The sequence below is a fragment of the Heliangelus exortis genome, chromosome 4 (genome assembly GCF_036169615.1).
Source record: "Heliangelus exortis chromosome 4, bHelExo1.hap1, whole genome shotgun sequence".
In the NCBI taxonomy this organism is placed as follows: Eukaryota; Metazoa; Chordata; class Aves; order Apodiformes; family Trochilidae; genus Heliangelus; species Heliangelus exortis.
Genome location: NC_092425.1, coordinates 325,159 through 350,468, shown reverse-complemented (window position 1 = coordinate 350,468; position 25,310 = coordinate 325,159). Strand labels below are relative to the sequence as shown.

The 25,310-nt window shown below is 41.9% G+C and overlaps 1 long non-coding RNA gene across 2 annotated transcripts in view; it reads left to right on the top strand.

Moving 5' to 3' along the window:
* Positions 1 to 25,310, top strand: part of LOC139795639 (uncharacterized) — a 504,885-nt gene that overhangs the window by 351,983 nt on the left and 127,592 nt on the right. Inside the window, exon 1 of one of the 2 annotated variants that reach the window (XR_011725615.1) lies at positions 9,767 to 9,895. The exons of the other annotated variant lie outside the window; for it this stretch is intronic. This is a non-coding gene — a long non-coding RNA (uncharacterized lncRNA). Of the gene's footprint in view, positions 1 to 9,766; positions 9,896 to 25,310 lie in introns of those variants that run through there. 2 annotated transcript variants of the gene reach the window in all.

Below are 25,310 nucleotides of genomic sequence, written 5' to 3'. Positions count from 1 at the left end.
CCTGGTACCAGATCTCAGGTAGTCCAGGAATGTTATGAGCAGACCTGCCAGAGACAACTTGTGAATGGGACACTTTGCCCTCTGGCCTGTACTGGAGAGGTCCAGTCTACTGTAAGCCATTGCAGAGCTGATATGGGGAGCAGAGGCAGGCTGAGGTTCAGCCTCATTTTCTGCAATGTCCTGAAGATAATTTGGCCTGAGTCACATGAGCATAAAACTTGACTGTTCCAAAGCAACTCCAGGCATGCTTTGACCTGCATGGTAGGGCAAATGCCTCCTGAGTTACAGAAGCATCAGTCCAGCTCTCATAGCAACAGCATCCAAGTCATCAGTTCAGTAATAACCACATTGTCGTTATCTGTAAATACTTAAATTATACATGATTGGCTTGTCACTTTTGTCACTTATGTTTAAATGCAAACAGATCATGAGTAGCACTTCCAAAGTCAAACTCAAAGAAGTCACTAGGAATGTGTCAGTGTTGAACACTCAGCAGGTTTTGTTGTTTGGCTCTGACCTGAATGTTAATCATGCTTTTCCTTAGATGAGTGTTGAATCTCTTCTGCTTCTGGAGACCAGCATCAAAATTCAAATATTTAATTTGCTCGTTGACATTTATTAAAATAGCTTCATGCTTGAATATCAAGTTAAGTCAGTGGCAGCTAATTGTGTTAGTCTAGATGACGTTAGAAATAAATTTAAATTGAGAAGCATTTAATACTCACTAAAAAAAGGAAGGAATGAAAGGTCAATGGTATAAAATGTTGTATTTTCAAACACAGCAGAGTTTAGGTAAGGTTTGGCTTTTGAAGTAACTGAATGAAGACTCAAAAACAGTTTCAATTGAGTTCTCTTAAAAGGTTAGGAGAGGGAGGGGGGGGTCTTCTAATGCTTCCAAAAATGGTTCTCAGTGCCTTAACAAGGCAGAGACCTCCTCTTGGCCTTGAGATGAAGGAAGGGATGTTTTAAGCCTCTCAGACCAATTATCTTTTTTGTTCTTCAGCCTGAAAATTCTTGGGTGAGGAGGCTAAATGTGGATACAGTAGAGATGAATGTATCCTATGAGCATTCCATTTTACTAGAGAAGGAAGTTGCTACTTCAAAGGCTGACATTTAAATGAGAAAATACAGACATTCATGCATGTATTATGTAGGAAAGGCATTTACAAATACAGATGTGAAGAGAAGGCTGTATTTTTCAGATAAGCTGAAAGTATGAGAAGGATGGAAAAGAGTACTTGTTGAACTCTTTAATCACCTCTTCAAGTAACTGACCGTGCTCCTGTTAAAAACTGGCTTGGATATAATTCCAGCTTTGCACCACTTCCTTACATGATTGTACTGCTGGCCTGGAACACTGAAATGTGCATTTATTGTTAAATTCTTTTTCATTGTGAAACTGTGTGGCTGTAACTGAGATAAATGTGTTTAATACCCTAGGGGTTGGGTTCAGCTAGAGGCATGTAAGTACTGAGGATTATGTTTTTCTCTTTGAGCACAGCTTTGTCTTTACAGATCAGTAGATTGTTAGGTATTTATTCAGTAAACAATGAAGAGCTAGTCCTTTTTGCAAATACTGTGAAGTTTGTTTTGAGGATTTCTGTTTTGGTCCTGTTACATTGCATTTTGCTAGAAACATTTCTTTTGGATCGCACTAAGGGAATTTTTTCTGTTTCCTTAACTTTTGCTGTCATGCTAAGCAATGACCTGCTGAATAAGAGGTTAGGATTAAATGAAATTTCCCCATCTCAAAATACAGCTGTCTGCCAAAGTGCACAAGGGTCTTGCAACTAACACCAGCTGGAGTAAAGTTGGACGTTTACCTAGGGGATATTGTTCTGGATTCTCATTGGACTGCCCTGAGAGCCAGTTTGAAACAACCCCAATTGGGATTTCAACTGGAAAGTTCTTCCTCAGTCCTCTATGTCAGGAGTGCATGAGAGACAGCATCTGGACTTACTGAAGAATGCAGATGAGGACATTGCTGGTGACTGACTGTGTGCATCCCAGGGAAAAGTGACCAGCAATGAAAAGGCAGACACCAAATTGTGCATGACATCTGTTCCTTGGGCTTCAGCAGATGTGGCTTTTCTCTGAGAACTTGGAATTCTGAGTACAAAGCTTGGGGTGAGAAAGAACTTCTGTTGATAACATTGTTTTGACAAAGATGCCTTGAAGCTCTTTAAGCAACTTTGTAGATCAATATGGCTTTCCAGAGAGTAATTTTGTTCATTTATTTGTTTGCAATTGGATGGCACAATGCAGCAATTCTTTATTGTCTCTCTCTTACTCTCAGTTCAGTTGAAAGAACATATAACAATTTATTAAAGCATCTAGGTTTTCTTTTTTTTTTTTTTTTTTTTTTTTTTTTTAAACTTAATACTGAAAGGAAATGGCACACTGTTCATGGTCTCAGTCATACAAGAAGAAGAGTTTGGACTGACACCCTGTTGCTCTCCAAGCACAAATTCCCACTGCTCCAGGAGTCAGCTTCTCCAAGGAGCAATGCTTGTGGATAACTTACAGAACACCTTAAGCAGCAGATGGGACACTGCTCTTTGAGGAACTTGTATTTCTCCAGTCTGCAAAGACCGTATGTGGGAGAAAGTCTGTACTTCTACAGCCTTGGAACCAAATCCAAGCTGTGCCAGTCTTCCTGGGCCTCATTGTGCTGAGTAGGCTGTTCTTCATAGCCACTAGAAAGTGAAGTGCTTTGCCCCATGCTTTGAGCTGACATCTAGAGCTGGTTTGGAGAATCCCCATCCAAAGCCTCACCAGCATAAAGTTGTATAAATTCAAAACTTTGCAACAGCTGTATCTCTCCTTTCCAGATCCATTTCTGGAGAATCTGGCTGACTTCTGCAGGCTCAGTGCAAGACAGTTATGGGAGCTTCTGGAGTGTTTGGGTTCCCTGTGCCAGGTAGAACCTTGGGTGGGAGAGGGCTACTGGGCCTTGCTAGGGCTCCTGCTAGCCTGATGAGTAATCAGATTTCTTGGATCTGTGGTCCTGGCAGTGTGGGCATTTGAGACTTATTGGCTTGTGCTGGAGGAAGGAAAAATTGTTCCTGAAATCAGGATTTCTAGGCTTCTTGTGTTCTGTGCTAGGTGGGAAAGTGTGTGTGCAAGCACGTGTATGCATTTGTATGGAGTGTGGCTTTTCTGTACACAGATGTCAGAGTTTGAAACTGGAAGAAACCCTTTACTGAGGAAAAAATTTCCTCATGAATTTTTTTTTCCCCAGGGTGTCAGAAATTGCAGCCTTTGTAGTTGGAGGCTGGATGCAAAATCTATGCCCTCCTCAGAGGATCATACCACTCTGTGACTGTTCAGAGAAAAGCTATATGTGAACACCTTTCCCTGTTTTGCTTCATCATTGGGTATTTTATAAGGATTTGAATTTGGGGTTGGCATTTTTTTTTTAGCTGTTAGTTTGGGAGTTCTCTGAAATGAACAACTCGTTTTTCTTCAGTGTTTTGAAGCTCATGATATTTCTAGCCAGCTTCAGCAGTGTGTTTCATAGGTACTAGCAAACTGCTAAGAAAACTCACAAGTCTCTATCCTCTATGAAGAATTAGTGTCAGTTTGGGTAGGTAACACACCTGCTCTGGTCATTCAGAGAAAAGCTGTTATTCTGAGTGAGCAGCACTACCTGGAGAACTTGGCCCTAGAACTGCTGCTTTCACTTGGCTGCTGTGCTGACTGAGAGGCCACTGCAAGTAAGTTAAAAGAGGAAAGATTCAGCCTGTTCTGTTAAACAGTGAGGATATTCTGAGTCCAAATGGATTGTTGAAAGGTACATAAAATATTTTCAAACGCAGATGCAGAAAAACCTATGCAGTTCCTCCCAAATGATTCACCCTGACTTGTATCTGGAGATGTTTTCTGTAGGAAGATGTTTTTTCCAGCAGCTGTCAAGAAGGAAGCATCACACAAGTTCTTGTTTCAGCTAATCTTAGATAATAAGTGGACAGATTTTCTTGCCTGTCTATATTTGAGAGAGGATATTTTCTCATGGTCCTCTGTAGATAGGAGAAGGGCTCATCAATAAAGAGCCAGAAAGCAGATACTGGTGATTTTGAGATCAGGTACACATAAAAGGAAAGATAAACATGATAGCTGGTGATACATAGTGAAAGCAAGCCTTTTAGAGCTGGTTATGACTCCTCCTTTTATCCTGCTTTCTTGTCATTTCTCCAGCCACATCCAGGCTTAGAAATATCCAGTCTTTCTCCAAATTCAGATACTTACATTTCCCAAGGACTGGCACAGCTAAGCACTAATGCTGTTTCTATTTGATGCAATAGAGATACAGAGCTGAAAGACCTGCTGGGTCTTTGAGCCAGCTGATGGACCTGCCAGCTCTCTCTAAGCCTCCTAGCTATCTGTCTTTGCAGCTGTGTTTAGATGCCTGACTGGATAGGGAAGGAGCTTTGCTCATTTTTATGGTGCATTGTTATATGTTTATCAGCTCTAGCAAGAGATGGAAAATTCAGTAGAACCAAGTGCTTTTATGAACACTGTGCCAAATCTTGGCATCGCATTGTGTTTTTTCTCCACAGTTAATTAAACTCTCATGACTGTGACCAGCCCCTTGGCCTCTGGGACAAGATTGAAGATGTAGGCTTTAACATGAGTTAAATCCTTCCTATAAATTCCATGAGAATCACAAGGCCATGGATAGCATGTTATATGCCTACTGAATTAGAATTCTTCTCAGAGCAATTGCTGCCCTTCTGTAACTTGTTGGCTTTGGCAGGTGGCAGGAAGCCCACAGCTGGCTCTAACCAGCTGGCCACTTGCATCCAGGGCATTCCAGGCCTGTGGGCAGCTTTCTCTCAGATTGTGAGGTGAGCTGTTTTTAAACTAAGGCAGGTGTTGATAGAGCTGATTAAATTGCTCAGCTTTTTCTAGCCCTACAGTGCCCTGTACCTGCTGCCTGTCAACTTGAAAAGGGGTCCTCTCACCTGACTGACTTTATTGCATTGCAGCTACCTCTGTGGGTTTAAAGAGATCTTTGTGTTTAGGGGGTGAAACTTATTTGTGTACTCTTCATTTTTCTTGCTGCAGTAGCTGTGCTGTGCCAGCCAGGTTACAAACTGGTGTGTGGGAAGTTTGTCTGTCTGTCTGTCCTCTCTGCAGCAGGAACCAGGCAGGTACAGTGTCCCAGCACTCCAGGGATTACTGTTTGTTACACAGTCTGGTTGGGGAAAATAATGGACATACCTGCATGCCTGCAGCTCATAGAGAGTAGATTTCATGGCTTTAAACCCACATGATATGTTTTGGAAACTCATCACTGTCTCTTGAGTCCTTGCAAATGGGCAAAAGCAAGGACAACCTGATGGGCTGTTTTACCAGGAGCCAACTGTCAAATATTGGCTTGTCAGGCTATAACTGTATTCAGCTTCCTTAAAGCTTTGCTTTCAACAAACAGACACAAACAAAAAATCGTATCAGGTTAAATTTTGCTGTACAGATGAACTCTATTTGACTCTAGAGACAAGGCAATATAATTTTCAGACTTGCCTATGCCAGTAAGGAGCCTGGAAGAAAAGGTTTGTAAATAAAGGATGCAGATAAGTGGCCGAAGGGATATACGCAAGCCTGGAAGTGGGTGAAATGCTTTGGAAAATCCTGCTGTAATGCTGATAAAGTTTCTGTGCTAATCCACAGCCCACATTTCAAAGAGTACCTGAAATTAAAAAGCACTTCTTGAAAGTAATTCACAAGTCTGAAGGAATGATAGGGAGCTCTGGTGTTCTAAGAGATGGAATCACTAGCATCTTTTTGCCTTTTTTTTCCACTAGAGGGTAGAATCTCTTGTGGTTTGCAGCAGTCGTGGGACTCCAGTCACAAAGACCCTCTTGATATCTCTACATTTGGAAGATAAATAATCTTCCACCAATTTCACCTGCTGGATCTAAGACTGGGAGTTTGAATGGCATCTGAGTAGCAGCTTCACTGAAAGGGACTGTAGCTGCTCTTTGGTAATCAAATTTGGTTAGCTTGACACATAATGAGATTATTGATTAGACACCCACAGTTTGCCATTTCAAATCACATCTCTTCATTTCCGAGGGATGATTGACACTGCCTAACATGCTCAGCATCATTAAATTGAAAGTTATTTATGGTGTTGCATCAGAATTTATCACTAAGTCCCAAATCTGACAGAAAAGAACCACTTTATGTGCAAGGCAATTTTATCCTGCCATTTACAAGTGTATCAAAAGCTTCAGATAAGAACTGAAGCTGAAATTCCTTCCTAGCCTATATCCAGATAATCTCATCTGCAAAACTGAAGCAGGGAATGGCAGGATGTGTGTTTACCACAGTTCTGGACCCTTCAGTACCTGCTGACATAGTGGGGCTGCTCCATATGTGGGTCTCAGAGCATGCTTAAGCTGAACATCATCTTAAACCTTCCTTTGCCCATACACCAGTATACACCAGCAGCAGCACCAGCCATGGGCACATTTTGGTGGCCAAAAAACATTTTCTATGTGAGTCTCTATTTAGGAATTCAGAAGGCATTGCTTAATGTTCCTTTATTATTTCCTGCTTTTTTTGAGGATTAGAGTGCATGGCACAAAAAATTGCCAAGGAGAGGCTGCAGAGGGGCACTGTGCTCTTGAGACTGACCCAAAGCTGTTGGATTTTTCTAGCCTGAGTTTCAAGCATTTCTCTTTCAAATCTCCCTCTGATAATTTATGTAATTTAAATGATTATGACTTTATGAGTATCCATCTGGCAATAACCCTGCAGGGGAAATCAAGTGTGGCAAAGGCAACAGCAGTTTGTCTTTCTCTTCTCTCCTTTGTGGACATGTTTCTGATGTACCTTCAGTGGGAAGCATGCTTCATACATGAAGGGAAGCTATTCCCTCTGGATATGATGGAAACCTTCAAGCTTGTCAGCCTGAGTTAATTTCCAGGACCCAACTGATCAGCAGGGACACTAAGGGTTCACTGAAAGTGTTGTCAGGCCCTGGAATAGTCTGCTGAGGGCAGTCACCATCCCTGAAGGTATTTAAAAGCCATGTGGACATGGTGCTGAGGGACAAGGTTTAGTGGTGTACTCAGAAGTGTTAGGTTGACAGTTGGATCTTGATGATCTTAAAGGTATTCTCCAACCTGAACAATTCTGTTATTCCAATTTGACAGAGCTGAACTGGATTCTTGCCAGACAGCATGATCGTACTGTTCACCCAGTTCTCTTCCAGATCCTCGTGCCATATTCTGCCAGTGGAGTTAAATATCTCTTCTGGCTAAAAGTGTATTTGTTGTGGAGAGCAGTCTCCTTGACTTTGTGTCAGTGCCTCTGTGTATGTCAGTCCCCAGTGAGCTGGGGACTCACCTGGGACACCTCTGGAACTTGCATACTTCCAGAAGTGTTGTCAGATTGGAGGATACTTGAAGAAAACACACAGGATTAAATGGGCTGGAGAAATATTCATTATACAGACATTCCAGGAGCTCTCTGTGGTTGTTTCATCAAAGTTGAGATAAATGAGCAAATTCCTTACAGGGTATAAAGATGTATTGTTTGTTTCCTTTTAAGAGGAACAAAAACATTGATAAGTGACAGCTTGACCCTAGGAAATAACAACAATTAGAAACTGTAATGTGAAGTGCAGATCAGATATTAAAGTCTAAACCTGTGGTTACCTAACCACTGGAGTGATGAAGTTGAAGTTGTATGATCAGTGATTTTAAATCTAAATTGTGGGCTTTTGATTTTGCCTTAAAACTTGTGCTCTTCTCCTAATATAAGCTTAAGTCCTTAGCCTGTATTGTCTCAAAGAAAGGGCCAAGATGCTTTAAGATCTTAGCTCTTCTTTTGGCCAGCAGATGCAGTACAGGTGATAATCCTGCCAGAAAGGCATCCTCCATCTTTAAGCTTCTAAAAGGGGTGAGGACTACATCCCAGAAGGGTGTGCTCATCAGTTCCTGCGGGTTTACAGAGGGCTCTTCCTTGCAACTTCTTTTGGTAACTTCTTTTTTTGTTACTGTAAATAAAATGCAAGCCAAGGGTGAGTAATATGTTAGTCTGAAATTCCTTTAGTGAGGATATCAAATAGGTTCCTGATGTGGCCAGTCAGAAGTAAAGGTTTCTTTAGGTTTCTTTTTGTCTATGGAGAGGCTTGGTGAGGGGGTTTTGGCTTTCTTGTAGCTTTCCTAAGATGTGGGCTTCCGACCTTGATCTTGTTGGCCTCCTTTCTTTTCAAAGGGTTATAAAGCAGCTATGACATGCAGAAAATACCAGCAAGAAATGTGACTGCCTTCCCAGCCACCCTTGGCAATGGGAGGTGATGAGTAAGGCTTCACCTTGGTTGGAAGGGGTTCTGTTCAGTAGCACCTTTGTTCAGCTGGCCAGGGCCAAAGGCACGTGGTCATTTGGCTCCATCTTCTGGGAGAAGGCAGAGGGAACAGGAGCCACTTGAGCTGACATTTTGCAAGTGCTGACACACATCATGTTTTGGTCCTTCATTACTCTTCATTAATGCTTCCATGAAAACTCACAATGGATACAAAATCAGTGGGAAACCTTTTGCTTTTCTGTAGGCTTTGTAATGGGAGCAAGAAGTCAGCACACACACAAAAGTGCTGAAAATCAATAGCTTCTTTGTTTTCCAAGGCTAAGAAAGGACAGTTAGGGAATGTTTGACTTGCAATTTAACAGTGATAGAAAAAGCAGAGCTCAGGTAAATGGCTTTTTAGATTCCTGTACAGTTTTGCAGAATTAGCTGTGACTTTGGTTCAGCAAAGTATTTGTTCTCTGTTGTTGCAGCTTTGAATGAGAAAAGGGGATGTGGCATTATTGCTATAGCAACCTTCAAGTGGGGGCTGTAGATGGTCAAAACACATTATTCGTTTGGGATAGAGATTTAGATCATCACATTTTTTCTATGCAGCAGGCAGAGCTGTGGGTCAGCTACCCAAGCTGCAGTCAGATGGACTTCTTTGGGGGATGATTTTCAACTTTCTGGTTTCTTTTAATTTCTCCACTGATCCAAAATTAACAAATTAGTCTTTGGGTCCTGGGTGAGTACTGACCCTTGAGGAACACCACCCATCACACGTCTCCATTTGGACACTGAGCCATTGATCCCAACTCCTTGGGTGCCACCATCCAGCCAGGTCCTTATCCAATGAGTGGTCCATCCATAAAATTCGTATTGTTCCAATTTAGAAACGTGTGGGACAGTGGTGAGTGCTTTGCACAGGCCCAGGTAGATGACATCTGCTGCTCTGCCTTTGTCTTCTGAGACTCTGACCCCATGATAGAAGGCCACTAAATGAGTGAGGCAGGACTTGCCCTCAGTGAAGCCATGTTGGCTGCCACCAGTCACCCCTTTGTTACCTGCTTGCCTTAGCAGAGCCTTCAGGAGGATCTGCTCCCTCATCTTGCCAGGCACAGAGGTGAGACTGACTGGCCTGGCGTTCCCTGGCTCTTCTTTTTTTCTATTTTGGAACATGGGGCTTATTTTTCCCTTTTTCCAGTCAGTGGGAACTTCACCAGACTGCCATGACTTTTCACATATGAGGGACAGTGGCTTTGCAGCCTCAAGAAAATTGATAACTGATGCCACCTGTGTCCTCAGAAACAATGTGGGAGTGCTCAGAGGAGGGTATAATTAGTTTAATTTCTGATGAGGCACAGCTGTGGGTGGTGGGGCCAGGCAGTGATCTCTGCCCCTGGATTGTTGCCTCTCAGGTGTCTTCACTTAGTGGAAGGCCAGGTGGGGATAATTGGGTAAGGAGGGCACCTGTGGGCTCAGCCAGTGCCCAGCACAGTGAGACAGACTCACTTCTCCTCAGAAAGGGCTTCTGTGGAGTGCTGTGTGGTGAATACTGGACAACTGCTTCGTGCCTGGGACAGCAGCACCATCAAGGTAAGGGCAGAGATATTTTGGAGCTGGTTTTGTTATTTTTTAATTTCTTTGTGAAGCTTATCTAATATTTGGCTTTTGAGACTGTGTGGATGGTGACTTGGTGCTTTCAGCTTGGAGTAGGGATGCCAAAGAGAGACCCAGTAAAGAGCCCTGCTTTGGGTGCCCACTGCCAAGCTGTGCTGGTTCTTGGTGTGTCAAAAGGAGTTCACTTCAAAGCAAAATTGCAGAAAAAAAACCCAAAGTATTAAATCAGACCCCCTTTCTGATCAAAATTCAGCAAGGCTTCATAGTTTCCTTCTCTGTGTCATTTGTGAGGGGTGGCTGAAAGGTAAATTTGCATAAGGTGAATGAATGTTAATTAAATTCACTCTTAGATAAAGTGGCTTGAAATAGGTTGTCTGAAATCATGGTTTATATTAATGTATACAGTGTCTGCTTCTCAAGGAACATGCTTATAATGTTTTCTGTGTGTTTATGAACATGTTATAGCAGGTGTCCTGGAGTAAAAGGAATGTACCCTTTTTTGTCTTCTGTGAAAAGCAAATTTTGCTTAAAATTTGTGGGTTTGACTTGAAAATTACTTTAAAATATCTAGGATGAAGCTTGTTAATGAAATATTGTGTGTTTTAGCCATAAAAATCTCTGATTTTGTAACTGAAGCACATACTGAATAACCTTTACTTTAGAACAAGTGAACTATTTGGAGGAAAAGGAGCTGCCCACAGGTGCCTCTACAAGCACGGGCATGCAGGTGGGGATCCTTAGCTCAGTGCCACAGTTTAGGCTTCTGAGACTGTCCTGGTGGTTTGATTCTTGCTCCTCGAAGGGGGAAGACCCCTTTGCATGAGGAGGGTTGTGCCTGGAGGCACCTGAGGGAGCTGGAACTGAAAGGTGAGGGACAAAGTCCTTTTTTCCTGGCAAGAAGCTTTATGTAGGGTTGTGCAGGGGGAAGCAGGTTTCGTTCTCTGACCTGGAGAAACAGTAGGTAAAAGGGAGACATGCCCAAGACATGCTTGTTGCTGCTTCCTTTTCTGTTCTCCTTCAATTCCTGCATGAAGCTTAAATAACACGTGGCTTTTTAAGAATGTACGAGCAGCAAATCATTGTTAGCATTGAGCTCCCATGAGAGAGATCTGCTCATACCCACCTGGCTCCAAACTGCAGGTGAAGCAGATTTGTCACAGGGCACTGGCTGCAGGTTCACTTTCTCAAAGTGTCCTTGGGCTAAAACTAAACAATTTTCAGCCAATATTCTGAAAACCAAGATGAAGAGTGAAAGGCTTCTCCAAGCCCCAGGGAACAACATGCACACAATTCTTGCTTTAGATAACAATGTTTGCAAAAAAGAAAGAAGAGTTTTAATTCTCATAAAAGTATAAAGCAGAAGGACATGGGCAACCTGAAATACAGCTGTTACTTCCTGTAATAATTATTTGATATGCATAGTCATCAATATGTAAATTGTGAAAGGAAACTGAGCAGTGATATGCAGCATTTGAGTGAAGCACTCTAGAAACTGGCACAGGATGTGCTTACCCTGCAGTCTTGTTCTGGAAAGTGGCATTATACACACTGCAGCTTGTGCAGTGTTTTACTGGGTTCTGCCCCATCTGAAGTGTGTCTGGCAGTACCCGTGCCAGAAGACATGTATTTTGTTCCAAAATGGTTTCATTGGGGACTTAATAAACTGCAAACTGCATGAAGTTCAACAAAGCCAAGTGCAAGGTTCTGCACCTGGGTGGAGGCAACACCATGCATGAATACAAGTTGGGAGGAGAAAGGATTGAGAACAGCCCTGAGGAGAAGGACTTGGGGGAGGTGTGGGGGGTGGAGCAGAAGCCCAACAAGAGCCATCAATGTGCCCTTGCAGCCCAGAACCCAACCATGTCCTGGGGGCATCAGCAGAAGCACAGAGGGGTCGAGGGAGGGGATTTCCCCCCCCTGCTCTGCTGAGAGGCTGAGGGAACTGGGAGTGTTTGGTTTGGGAAGAGGAGGCTGAGGGGAGACCTCATTGTGCTCTCCAGCTCCATGAGAGGAGGCTGCAGGGAGGTGGGTGCTGGGCTCTTCTTCCTGGCAAAAAAGCAATTGAAAAAGAGGAATTGGTTTTAGGGTGCACCAGGGGAGGTTTAGATTAGGTTTTAGAAGACATTTTGTCACTGAAAGGGTTATTAAACGCAGAACAGGCTGCCCAGGGAGCTGTTGAATCAGCATACCTGGAGGTGTTTAAAAGATGTGTAGATGTGGTGCTAGGGACATGGTTTGATCACTGGACTTGGTAGAATTAAGTTATGGTTAGACTTGGTGTTCTTGAAGGTCTTTTCCAACCAGAATGATCCTGTGATTCTACTTTAATATCTGATTTGTAAAGTGCCAGTTATTAACAAATTATACTGGTTATAATTAGGACTCAGTTATTGGTAATTATGCAATTCTAGAAGACTACTGAAGGAAGTGAGTAGAAATTAACTTATCAAGTGAACTCAGCAACAGTTCGTTAGCTGATAAATATTAATGAGTTATAAATTAACTACATTTTACCTGACATAAATTATTTATAATGGAAGCTGAAGTATGAGTTTGTGATTAAGAACATCTTTGTGACCCATTCAGAAAGATCTGAACAATAAGCTGCTTTTAATGTGCAGCATTGATTGACATGAATGAAAAGTACACTGGATGAAGTGCTACTCTTATGCAGAACTCCTTGCTTATGTGAGCAGCCCTTTTTCAGGGCTGAGGTGGTTCAGCTTGGAAGGAACAATCTCACTGAGGTATTCCCAAGCTCTCTGGGGTGAAAGGCTATGTCCAGTGCTCCCCCAGGTTTGTAATGGAATATTCCCTGATGTGTGACAGTAAATGTTTTATCCAGTAATGATTCGTACAATGTACGTGAAAAACTCATCCTTTACCTGAGTCTGCAGCTCCAGTCCTTGCTCATCTTGAGCCCTACCTGCTGAAGGATGCCAGCTGCAGTCATAAGGATTTACTCCTGTGAAGTGTGGCTGCTCCCCAGCTTGAGTGTAGCTGAGTTCTGTGATTGAAAGCCCTGTGTGTGCAAACCATCACAGATTGCTGCCTAGAGTTCTGGAAATGGGGCAACATTTGGTAGTGTCTTCCTTTGGACCACAGGATGCAATCTAGTACCCTTGTGTTCCAACGGGATGGAGATGGGGTGAGACTGCAAAGGGCATTGAAAGCTTTTGCAGGTTATGTTATATTAGCATCAAGCTTCAATGCACCTCACTCCACTTGTGGATTACTTATTTCTAAACTATTTCTCATGCTGTGGTTCACTGGCGAGTCAGTCTTTTAGTTTTGAAAGTTAATTCAGAAGTTTATGAGAAGGAGATCAAGTAAGTGAAGACAGAGGAAATAGGATGGTGACATTTTGAACTGATGATTAACTCTGCAGAAACGCAGTGGACCAGCTGACATTTTCTTACAGTGCTATCTGGGAGACCTGCCAGTGTGGAATTACATTAGTCAGTCTGAGAACTGACAAGATATATGGTCTGGTGTTTGCAAGAAAGAAAGATTTAGATTGCAGATAGAAGCCCTTATCACCTAATTCCAGAGTGAATCAAAAGATAAACAGATGTCCTTTCACAAAGACCAACTAGATTTCTACACAGGAATGACTGTCATAGGCTTTACAGAAAAGATGGTTCCATTAAGAGTATTTCCAGTTTTCTAGGAATCAAGCAATTGTCAACAGCTGGTTTTAGAACCTGATCCTGAAAGGATCACAAATGCTGAAGCAGCAGAAGCCTTAGGTGTGCATGGAGAGCAAAGAATATCATCCTCAGCTGGCTAGAAATGAGTATTTTTATGACAGCACTGTCTCAGAATATGAAAATCCCAGAAGTATAAAGTAAAAACGATGAGGTCTGAAAATAATAGAACCCTGAGGGCCATCGACTCAATAATTTTGTATTGCACACACTCAGAACAAAGTGGTCCAAATACTGACCCAGTGCAAGTGGTGAAATTGTTAGAGAAAAATTGCTTCTCGGTGGGATCATGTCCTTTTTAGGATAATAAAAACCACTGTGCAGCTTCAAAACATGAAATAAAGTTTCAGTGAGAGTTAAGGGAGGTGCAGATTAGCAGAGGGTGACTGAAATGTCTGAAATATCTGTATTTTCTGTGGTTACTACTGCAAAGCTTGGAACAAGAAGTATGCTATTTCAAGTAGTTTTTAATTTACCTCATGAAATAGTCTCATGCTTTCTTTTCCCAACCGTGAGCCTATTGCTTTTTCAAGTATGTATTTGAAATATCTCAGCAGCCAGATAGGCAGACCTGGGAAAAGTTCTTGGTCCCAAGGCTTATCCTGCCTTAGCTCTCCCTGCAAAGTGAACTGCTCCAGAGGGACTGGAGAGAGTGGGAAAGCTGCCATGGAGGTTTGGCAGAATACTGGCATTCAGCACTCTGTAGGCACCAGAGTTCCTTTGGTGTGTGTGCTATGGGCTCCTCTGAAGAGGGTTTTCTGAAAGTATTACTGCATTTGAATCTGGAAGAATAATGTTAAATATAAGTTGAAGGACTTGTCAGTTTAGAACAAGTTGAATGGCAAATAGCTGTAGATGTGCAGACTTCAGGTAGGCTGGAAGTGTTCAGGGTTTTTTTTATTTGGCTTTTCTTTGTGTTTTTTTGTTTTTTTTTTTTACAAGGAATGGCATAAACAAGTCTTTCTCTCATGTTGCTGTATTTCATGGAAAAGTCTGGCTTTTTTCTGTGCTTTGAGAATAGAAACATTTCAGATTTTAGCTGTGAGAAGTAAATTTTTCATATTTCTTTGTGTGTATAATGTAATTTCCTGGGAGAGTGTCTTTGATTTCATAAATAACAGTGTTTTATTTGTGTCCTGATTTATTTCTTACAATTAAAAAAAACCCTTAAAGTTGAAGTAGGTAGTTCCTGATGGCTTGTGAGTCACAACTGCTAAACAGCCAAGGTGGGGAGAGACTGCTGGGGCTTGCCCAGTCAGGGTCTAGGTAAGGAATGGAGATTTCACAGCCTCTCTGGACAACTTGTTTTTGATCACCCTGACTATAAAAAGGTGTGGGGTTTTCTATGTTTAAAGGAGCTTACCTGTCTTTCCATTTGTGTCTGTTGCATCTTACATTGTCACTGGGTACTACTGTGAAGTCTGGCTCTGTCTTATTTACCAGCCTCTCCTCTGCTTCAGTCAGGTGCACACACACACACACACACACACACACACACACACACACACACACACACACTATCTCCCCTAAGCTTCCTTTTGTCCATGCTGAGCAATCCCAGCCCTCTCAGCATATTTCAGGTGCTTCAATCCCTTAATCATCTCTGTGGCCCTTTGCTGGACATGCTCCAGTATGCCTGTATCTGTCTTGAAAGACAGCTTAAAGAAACAGTCATTAGTGTGTGAAGAGAATGACTAAAAAACCCAGACTTCTAGGGATAGTCTTTGTAGGTACTAAAACCAGGGTTGTCAGATATTAAAACTAGAAGTTGAGGGAATGCTCCAGTAAACTATTATAAATCAGTAAATCACTGCTTTCTCTAAATTCCACTTGAAATGGAGGGGGTTTTATCCCTTTTCAGTAAAGTGATATTAATCCCTGAGCAAGTGAGCTATAGCAATAATGGAACAGTGGAACTAAAGATTGGATTCTGAAAAGTGTGCAGCTTCCAACGATTGCTGTAAACAATGGCATTTTTAAAAGGCAGCTTTTTGGAAGCATGGAAAGGGCTGTGCTTTATAGAAAATCTATTCTGGATTATTTAGATACTTGTAAAGGAAAAAAGCTGGTAGTGATTTCACATTAACTAAACAATATAAGCAAAATATAAATATTTGGATAGTATTTGAATACAGAATTCATTTGAACTTCTCCAAGAGCTAAAGGGAAGTAGGGAAGTGTTAGAATATTAGAGTTAACAGATGCCAGCAGACCTGACTGTGGCAAGGCTGGCTCTCCAGGGGGAAGGCAGAGTGGGAACTGCAGCTTAATAGAGAGACTGAGAAACGTGGCACGTGGAATTTTCACAGGCTTGCTTTGAGGCCAAATGAGGAAAAGGGAATCAGCTATTATTTATGGCCCAAGGGAACCTTATCCTTGAGATGTGTGAATTGAAAGATTGTATGGACATTTCCAAACTAGAAAAATGGTTATTGGTCCTGGGGTGGGAGAAATCCTTGTACTTCAGTCTCAGGGCAGGACCATGGTTGTTGGATGCCTGTTGCTCAGACACTGCCATCTCAGCATCTTGATGACTGTTGTTTTTATCACTTCAGGTACTTCAGCACCAATTAGCTCAGGCTATCTTGAAAAATCCTTTGTAAAATATGCTCCAGCTGTGATGCCAAGTTCTGAGATATAAAACTCCCTCTTTCACAGGGTATCTTCCCTTTCTTCCCCAAAAGGTTTGGTGGTTTTTCCTTCATACATCTGCCCACGTAATTCACAGAATCAGTTGCTCAAACCTCTGATCCAGCAACTGAACTGAGAAAGTGTGTGGGCCCTTCCTCCCACAGTGGAAAGAATATCCAGAAAATTATTTAAGGGAGAAGAGACAAGTGGAGGAGGTATGACTGTGTTGATCTGATTAGCTGGAGAGGAGTCAGATGAAGTACAGGAGCAGCAGGCTCTGCTGTAATGTTGGCAGGCAGCTTGAAGGTGGCATAAAGAGGAGGTTTCTAGACCTGAGGAAACGTACTAATATTTCCAGGATGTGTATGGGAATAATTTAGACTGATACAGAAGGTATTCAGCAAAAGGATTTGTTCTTATGTGTTGCTTTAAAAAAAAACAACTCAACAACATAAAAGAATTTAAAAATGCCCCCCAAGTTAAAGCTCTCAATTCTCATAGTAAAGCTCCCATTTTGCAGGAGTTGTAGTCCTTTTTCTTAGCACCTGGAAGGCCTTTTGCTCTAAGTGATTATGTTAAGTTTGATACTCAATGAGAGAACATTTATAGGTGAAAAAGGAATAATCTAGCTTTCAGCTAGAATGTAGCCTTAGTGCTGGACTTAAATGTATTTAAAACATCTAATATTTTAGATGTTTTTTGTTGCCTCAGACAGGCAAGCCATGAACAATGTGTTGCCACAGCAACAGGAGTCCAGTGCTTTTTGGGATCTGGTTGACAATGTTTTGAATACTATTTTCAGCTAAGTGCATGTAAAATAACTGCAATTTGTAAAGCTATAATAACTACTTTAAATTCATTTATGCCTGACAAGATTTTGTACATTTGTATTCCTTTAAACTGATCCAAAGAGTTAAGGAAATAATTTTAAAATGCTCTTTTCAACATATCGAGACTATTTCAATGGTTAAAATGTATCAAAATAATCTTTTGTCAGGCTAGGTGTTTTTATTCTTTGTCTAGAATCATATACTTAAAGTAATCTTTGTTCATTTTTAACTACTGGTAAAAGGTGTAAAAAATGAGACCTGTTAAGCATTTTTCCTGAGAAGTACTTTCCAAAGCATGCCTCATTCACATGTAAGAGAGTGAGCTGGGTGCTATTTGGCACATAAATACACTATGGATGAAAAAACAGGAGAATACAACATCCTGGTTTCTAAAACTATTTGTTTTAACATATTAGTTGACTGCAGAGCAAATGATCTCCCTCATAGTTTTCACACCTACAGCCTGTTACAAATGTTGTGAATACCTTTTAAGCAGCAATACAGTTCTTTCACTAAAGAGAGTAAAAAGTCTCTTTTTTAATGGCTACTCTTAAACAAACCTGTGTTTCTTCAGTTTACCCAAAGACTTGCTTTAATTTTCATTTGACTGAGCAAGGAGTGAAGTTCAATAATATACAATTATTGCCTAAGGTCTGAGCACCTCTGGGCCCCTGAAACAGAAAATACACGTGCAGACAACCTAAGGAGGTGATAGTGTGAGGTCATTTTCCTTGGCAAACCTTAAGCAGGCCAGAACCTACTGGGTCTGAAGAGGATTGTTGGGGTCATCTTCTGGATTCTTTCACCTAGGCACTATCCTGTCAAAGGGGTTTGTGGCAGGAAGAGACTGACCATCCATGAGATGTGCTGACCATTGGTGGTGTGCATTTCTAGTCAGGAGACTCTGGCACTTGTCTTCACAGCAGTTTTGCAAACCCACCTGTATTGAGGAGGCAGAAGGTAAGAACCCAGATTCTTGCCCTTGGGTAGGTGAAAGCTGAGCTATGCTTTGCCATCAGGGTAGGTGTTTCTGTTTGAGTATCTGGCCATTTCAGGTTGGAAAGTTATGGCGTTCTCTAGATAAGTGGGTGCTTATGTTTGATTTTTCTCTCATTGCTTCCATAAATCCACTTGTGGGCAAAGCAGCTGCTATTCAGATATAGCAGGCACAAAAATACCTCATTTGGCAACCGGTGGATGAAGCCTCACTGTTTCTTAATTCAGAATAACATCTTGTTATTTGACTACATTTATATTTGTGTTGAGCTGAAAGTAAAACACAGCTTATTATGGCCTATTTTAATGCTAAACTTGGCCTACTGGAGTCATGTCACTGTTGCAGAAGAACACAACTATAGAAATTGCACATCACTTCCTTAGGATATGGCTTGAAAAAAGCAGTAAGTGGAGAGAACAAAGGACCGTGTTTTCTTGCAAGAAAACTTATCTTCCAGCAAAGGTATAGCTAAGAAAAACTGGCAGACAAGAATGTCTGTAGAAAGGTAATTAATTTTATTTCTATTCTTAGGGTGCTGGCTGGAGTAAAACACTTTACTTTGGGTAAAGTATTCTCTGAGCTCCACAGTACCACACAATATATGCCACTGCAAGGCACTAATGCACTTCCTCAAGAAGCTGGTGTTTAAACTGCAGGAGCAGCTCATGCTCAAAACAGTCACATCTCATTCCTGAAGTCTGAGAAGAGACAACATAACACAGTAGGAGCTCTAAGTGCTTATGAAGAGTGATATTTCTATGTAAGCAGGGACAGGGCAAAATGTAGTGTGTTGGGGTTTTGGGGTTTTTTTGTTCACTTGGTTGGGTTTTTTCTGTTTGGTTGTCTGTCTTCCTGAAATTATTCACTGCTCCTCTGTCAATTACTTTGCTTACAAGTGTAGAGGTAGATCCCTTCCTTAGAATGACTGTTGCTATGCATTGGTATTTATAGAAGGGTGAGGTCTGCCTTGCCTTGTTCCACACTGGTGTTGAATTAATGGCATCTATGGAAATGGGGTAAGTCAAAAGGTCCTTGTAGGTTCATAAGTACATGTTTATACCAAAGGTAGCCCTTCTTAATAGTTACCACTTCTATTTCCTGATCCTTGTGCTGTCCTCTGACTTTTAAACAAGTATTGCATAAATAGTGTATCTTTGAGAAAGCCATCCTTCAAAAGGACAGGAGCATTTTCTTTCTTTAAGGAAGAAAATGCCCAATTGAAACTTCAAAGGGATAACTGTACAGACCTGATGGAGTTCCTAATGCTTGAAAGCACATCAAAGACTTCTGAACTTCTAATCTTCATATTTTATTCATGAGCTCCTTAGAGTGAAATGCTTCAGTATTGGCAAATTTATAAACAAGATATAAAGGAGGAGCTTTTCAAAAAGAACCCTTTCTTAATGAGGGATGGGGAAACCTACTGTAAGAAACCATCATAATCAATACTGTAGGGAGAGGAGCACTAGAGACTCCCTGTAGAGAGTCAGGCACTAGATTAGGAAGTTGTTCAGCCTGTAAATGCTGAGTTTTGTTTGCAGTCAAGGCCCGATGAACATCAAGCCTGTGTTTGTGTGGTGAGTCAGCAGGCAAGGTTTCAGTGCACATTTTTCTACTGCAGGGGCATCCTTGTAAAAAAACTGCTTTTTATGTGTCTTGACTCTAGTTCTGATTGTGGTTGGAGGCTGAATTTTTCTTTCATCCTAAAGAAATGTGTCAGCATGGCCTTGATCTAGCCCTGACATGACTTCTGACCTAAAACATTTTTGGAACACAGGTTGATCTTGGTTTGACAGGTGGCTCACTGATGCCTGGGGCTCTTCTCACACTTGAGAATAGGGCTTGGCCTCTAAAAGAGGGGTCCCCTCAGCTCTGGCCCCTCTCTGGAGCCTTCTCCTCAGGGACTGGGCCGAAGCGAGCACATCACACAGGGCTGTGTCCAGGCTGTCCCCAGAGAAGGGCTCTGCAGCCTCCCTGGGCAGCCTCTGCCTGGGCACTGGAGAAGTTTCCTCTCGTGTTTAGATGGAACTTCCCATGTTCCAGCTTGTGCCTGTTGCCCCTCCTCCCATCACTGGGAGCTGGTGAGAAGAACCTGGCTCCATCCTCCTTGCACCCACCCTTTAGGTACTTGCAGACATTCACAAGGTATGTGTGAATGTCTCACATCTCAGCCTTCTCCAGGGTAAGCAGTCCCAGCTCTCTCAGCCTTTCCTCATCAGAGCTGCTCCAGGCTCCCACTCATCTCCATTGCCTCCTCTGGATTCTCTCCAGCAGTTCCTGTCTCTGGAACTGGGGAGCCCAGCACTGGATGCAGTAGTTTTCTCCAGTCCTCCTTGAGTATTCTCATCTCCTTTCAAAAGGAGTCACTTGGCTGATATTGGTAAATGCTGTATACTGCAAAATAGTAACTTAGGTACATAAGGAGCTGTATCTCCATGGTGATGTCTTCCCTGAAGAGGCATGCCAGTTTTGTTCACAAAGTTCTGGCTTATCTACAACCAATCTTTAAGTTGTCCTTTTTTCACCTTTCTTGCAATCACAGCATTCCTATGATGTCAACCATGTCCTTGGAGCTGTTTCCCCTACCTAGGGTGGCATCCATCCCACCAGTAAAGGTCTCTCTCAAAATGCTCCACAGTAGGATGCATAATACACAGCTTTTTTGTGTGTGAAGTTCATGTTGGGTATGAACCAGCAAAGCAAGAACCAGAAGAAAAAGAAAAATTAACGTGTTGCATCCCAGGTGTTTATTATGAAGACACAGGGATACGACTTGTGTCAGGTCTTGTGGATAGGGCTGGGAATATTGTAGAGTACACTGTGTAACTCCAAGTGCTGGTCTGTCTGAGAGGTGAGTCCTCCTTCATCTGCACTCTTAACAATTTACTTCAAGACTCCTTACTCACTTGGCATATTCCATTTCCTTGACATACACCTTTATATTTACAAGATGTACCTTAATTAATCCACAATAGAGACCTGTATTGTCTAGCATTGTGGTTTTAATGATTGCCTGTCTGGATGAATAGTGAAACACACCCAAAGTGAATCTTAAACTTATTTCACTGTAGGAACTACTTCTATCTATGCTGACAATTTGAAGGGTTTGATGAATGATTTCAGTCATGGCTGTAGCTAAAAAGTTTGTTTCTGTAGCACAGTGGATTTTAAGAAGAGATCTGATCTAAAACACATGCAGCTCTTACCCTGGGGGTTATGTATAAAAATGAAACACATTTTACCCACTGCAGACCTCTGAGGAAGCCTTTTCAGACCTATTACCTTGGGTCAGAGTAAGAGTATTATATGGCTCTTAACATACTGTTGTCTTTAATTGGAGAAACTGCTGTCACATGGGAAAGTTTCTAGGACATCTTAAAAAATACGTGACAAAATCATTCAGCTGCCTCACTTTGAATGAAGCTCCAGTGGTACATTTTGCTTTTGACTTCCTAGTAAAGGGATTTTTGTTGTTGTTTGGGTTTTTTGGGGTTGGTTTTTTTTTTTTTTTTTTTTTTTTTTCTCAAAACAGATGTAGCTGGTGCTGGGCAGTGGAAAACGTGCAGTGTTACTCACTGGTGTATGGTGCTAGATCTGTTTTCATTTAGGGTTTTCCTAGGAATGGAGTCTCAGAAATACATGCTGTTTGGTTCTTCCCCTCTTCCCTTTTCCCCTGCCCTTGCTTTCAATTAGAAGCACAAATTTTTCATAAACTGTGAAATTTAAAGTTGCAGATTTGTACAAGTGGTAAGTCTACTTTTAGCATAGATTTTAAAAGAAGTACTGTTAAAGCAGCTAGCTAGGTGGGTTTAGTGTATATGTGACATAGGCTCTTAATGGTGCATTGTAGTGCTTAAAAATGTCTGCTTATTTTAAGAGGTCTGTCCACAGTATTGATACTTACAGTGAAGGCCCTCAAAAAACTTAGACTGGAAATGATTCAGGATACAGCTAATGTTACTTCCTGTAGATGTACCTTTGAATACTTTGTAGCAGAATGAAGCCAGTATGTAGAATTTGAAAATCAACCATAAAATTCAATCCATGTTGAAATCTAGCTTTCAAAATAATAGTCACAATTATACAAATTAATTTGACAACCATAATAAGGCTGGCTGCAGCTGTTCCCTTTATTCTATACCAAATGCCTGCTTCTAAGAGGAGAAGATAATCTTCAGGGAAGCTGAGAAATAGGAGTTAATCCATTTGATAAGGTGGATGGAGGAAAGAAACATGCAGTTTGCTTGGCACTCTGTAATTAAGTATCTGTACTCATCATGGGGAATATCTGTTCTATGTTTGCTTCTGCCTCAAACTGAATTTCCTCTGTGTCCTTTGAGAAGTGTTGACATCTTAACAAATCTAGTACTTGATACTAAGAAAGTGACACAGAGTATCGAGGAATCAATGAGGTGTCTTAACAATTGGAGGCACAAAGGTGTTTTAAATTACATAATGATTTTAAACTATTGGAACAATCCATGTTTTAACAGCTCTCACATTGCTGTGGGATTAGGTGTGTCTAAAGAAATTTTTCAGTCAAAAGTTGCAGCTGTTAATTAATATGAAAATGACCAAGCTTTGCTTGTGTACCCAGCAGAGGCCTGAACTCAGATCAAGATAAAGCAGAGGAAAGCTGGGTCAAGGCTATTGCAACCAACTTGACAGCAGACTGCCCATCTGCAGCTCAGACCTGAGGCATCCAAACTATTATAAAACCAAAAAGCTGTAAGTGGCTGCAATCAGCACAAGCGTTATATTTGATGCATTCATTTTGCTGTCAAACATAATAATGTTGCCATGCATGAGGCTTGTGCAGCTTTCTGTCATCGTTCTGTTTCTCACTATCCAGTGCTGAAGGAGGAGGGCCCAGGATATTTCTTTTTTTCCCAGATGGTCCCAGGCCAATAACCTGAATTCCTGCTTTCAGGCTCACACTCACCTGGCTAGGCTCATATCTAGAAACGTTTCTCTTTCCTCTATAAGCTGTGTCGGGGGAGATACAGCCCCTCTTAAGGGAAGTCTTGTGTAGGAAGCCTCTTGTAAACTTCTAACACAAACCTTGCCTAGGCAGCATCTGAAATACCTGCCCATAAGCAGAGCTGTTTGTTGCTTGGGCATGCAGATCTCTCCTCTCTTAAGCAAGCATTGAGAAAGAAGAGATATTTGATAGCTGGCTGAGTTGCTCTGCTTGTGTGAAATAACTGCTTGTGTGGAAGAGAGAAAGAAGGATGGGTTCAGTGTGTGAAGGGAGAGATAAAAATCCATCAGTAAAGAAATCCCAGCTCCTTTCTGCTGCCCTGTGAATTTTAGAAGAGCCAAAGGATGAAAGAGGTTTCCTGAAGTCTTGACCAGGACATAGTCCTGAGGAGTATGGAGACAACTATGGGTGCTCTGAGTTGATGGACTGATGGTCTTTAATTGAATAACTGTCTAGCAAATACAGGCTGTTTGGTTGCTTCCAAAGGGAGAGAGGAGAGAGGTTTCTTGCACAGCCGGCTGTCCTGCTACCCAACTGTGATACTTTGTGTAAAATCTGAGTAACCAGATATCACAAGGGACTTCTGCTACCCTCTTATTCTGAGAAGTAAGGAGAAAATAAGATTTTTATCTCAAGTTACATGAGAATGATTGTATTAGACAAGACCTGTGAATTTATCCTGAGAAGCTCTTCACAGGGTCTGAGGGATGAATGTGGGGTCACCTATTGTGAACTGTCAGGTGTGAATCTACATGGGAAGGAAAGGACAATGCCTGCTACCTAATTGATTCAGTGACTTAGTCTCTGCCAGCTTAGCAAGCTGAAATGGCTCAGTGCAGGGTAGGAGGAAAGCCAGTGTTGGCACAAAGAGGCTGCAGGGCCACAGTCTGTAACAGACCAAAGAAAAAAAAAAAGGCAGGACTGTGGGAGCAAGTAATTAGATTGGCCAAGGCTACTTTGGAGGCAGAGGCTTAATTTTCTTAATTTTTTAGAGTCTTTGACTGGCTTCATGCTTGTGCCTTTCCCAAAGATACCTCCTCTGCTCCTTGAGTCCTAGTAGCCTCATCCCCTGTACAGCACCACATGGCTCTGGCTGTGCTGCATTCCACAATCTGAAATTATGTGTGCCCAACAAAATGTCTCAGCTGTAGGTGTGAGCTGCTTGGCTAAACCTGCTTGTGAAAATCTAAAAGGAAGACCCCTTGAAACCATGATTTTCCTGAGCAGAAGGTTTTGGATCTCAGAGGCTGAAGAGGTGGCAGGTACAGGGTGTGGGAAAGAGGCCATTGCTGAGATGATCTGCTGGTGATGCCACATCAAAATGGACTCATAAGCTGGCAGGAAAGTACTGGTTGGATTGGAAACCTCTTCAGTCGAGTGCACAGGAGGTGTCTTGCAGAGATGGTGCAGCACAGGGACAGCTGTTCCTGTGTGTGGTTCTGGGACACATGGCTGAAGTTCCCATCTGTGTTCCTTGCATGGTCTCTGCCAAGCTTCAGTATTCCAAATCCCTGTTCAACTAAGAGTCTTGGTAACTTATACTGTCCTGACTCATGTGAACAAAAATCACATCTGTGATGGTTTTCTAGCTCCAGGCAATTCAGAAAGCAGTCCTAAGTGAACAAGAAATAAATAAATCATGGCAGTGTGGAAAAAAATAGGTGCATGGCTGCATTTCAGAGGTTATGTGTGTTGAAGTTAGAACATTTCACTGCTCCTGGTGTCTGTCTGTCTCTTCACAGTTGTACATAACTCTGTTGAGAGCCACTATAGCACAGCAGTCCATCTTTATTAAGTGGCTTCCCCATGAGTAACTAAGGATAGAAGTCTGGGACATATTTGTGGATTGTGACATTGCGGACTTTCATGACTTGCTTGTACCTCTGAAAATTTGTATGTGGCTTCTGTCAGCTTCTGATATTTTCTTTTTTTTATCTCTCTCACTGCATTGTTTCTATTGCATTTAAATGCCCACAGGTTATGTTTAATGGTGCTTGACCAGGTGATTTTTTTTTGGGGTGTGAAGACTACTGATGAGAAGAAATGGAAAATGAGCACTTGGTGTATATAAAATGCACCTTTCCTGCCTGCAGGAGCGGGACAGGGATAGTGGCTAACACAAAGGAAGCAGATCTGTCTCTCTGTGGATGGGAAGGCTTTTGTTTGCATCTGCTCTTGGCCTGTTAGGAGGAATCTGTTCCATCTTTGGTACTTTGAAGGATGAGTTGAGTTGATAAGCTGCTGG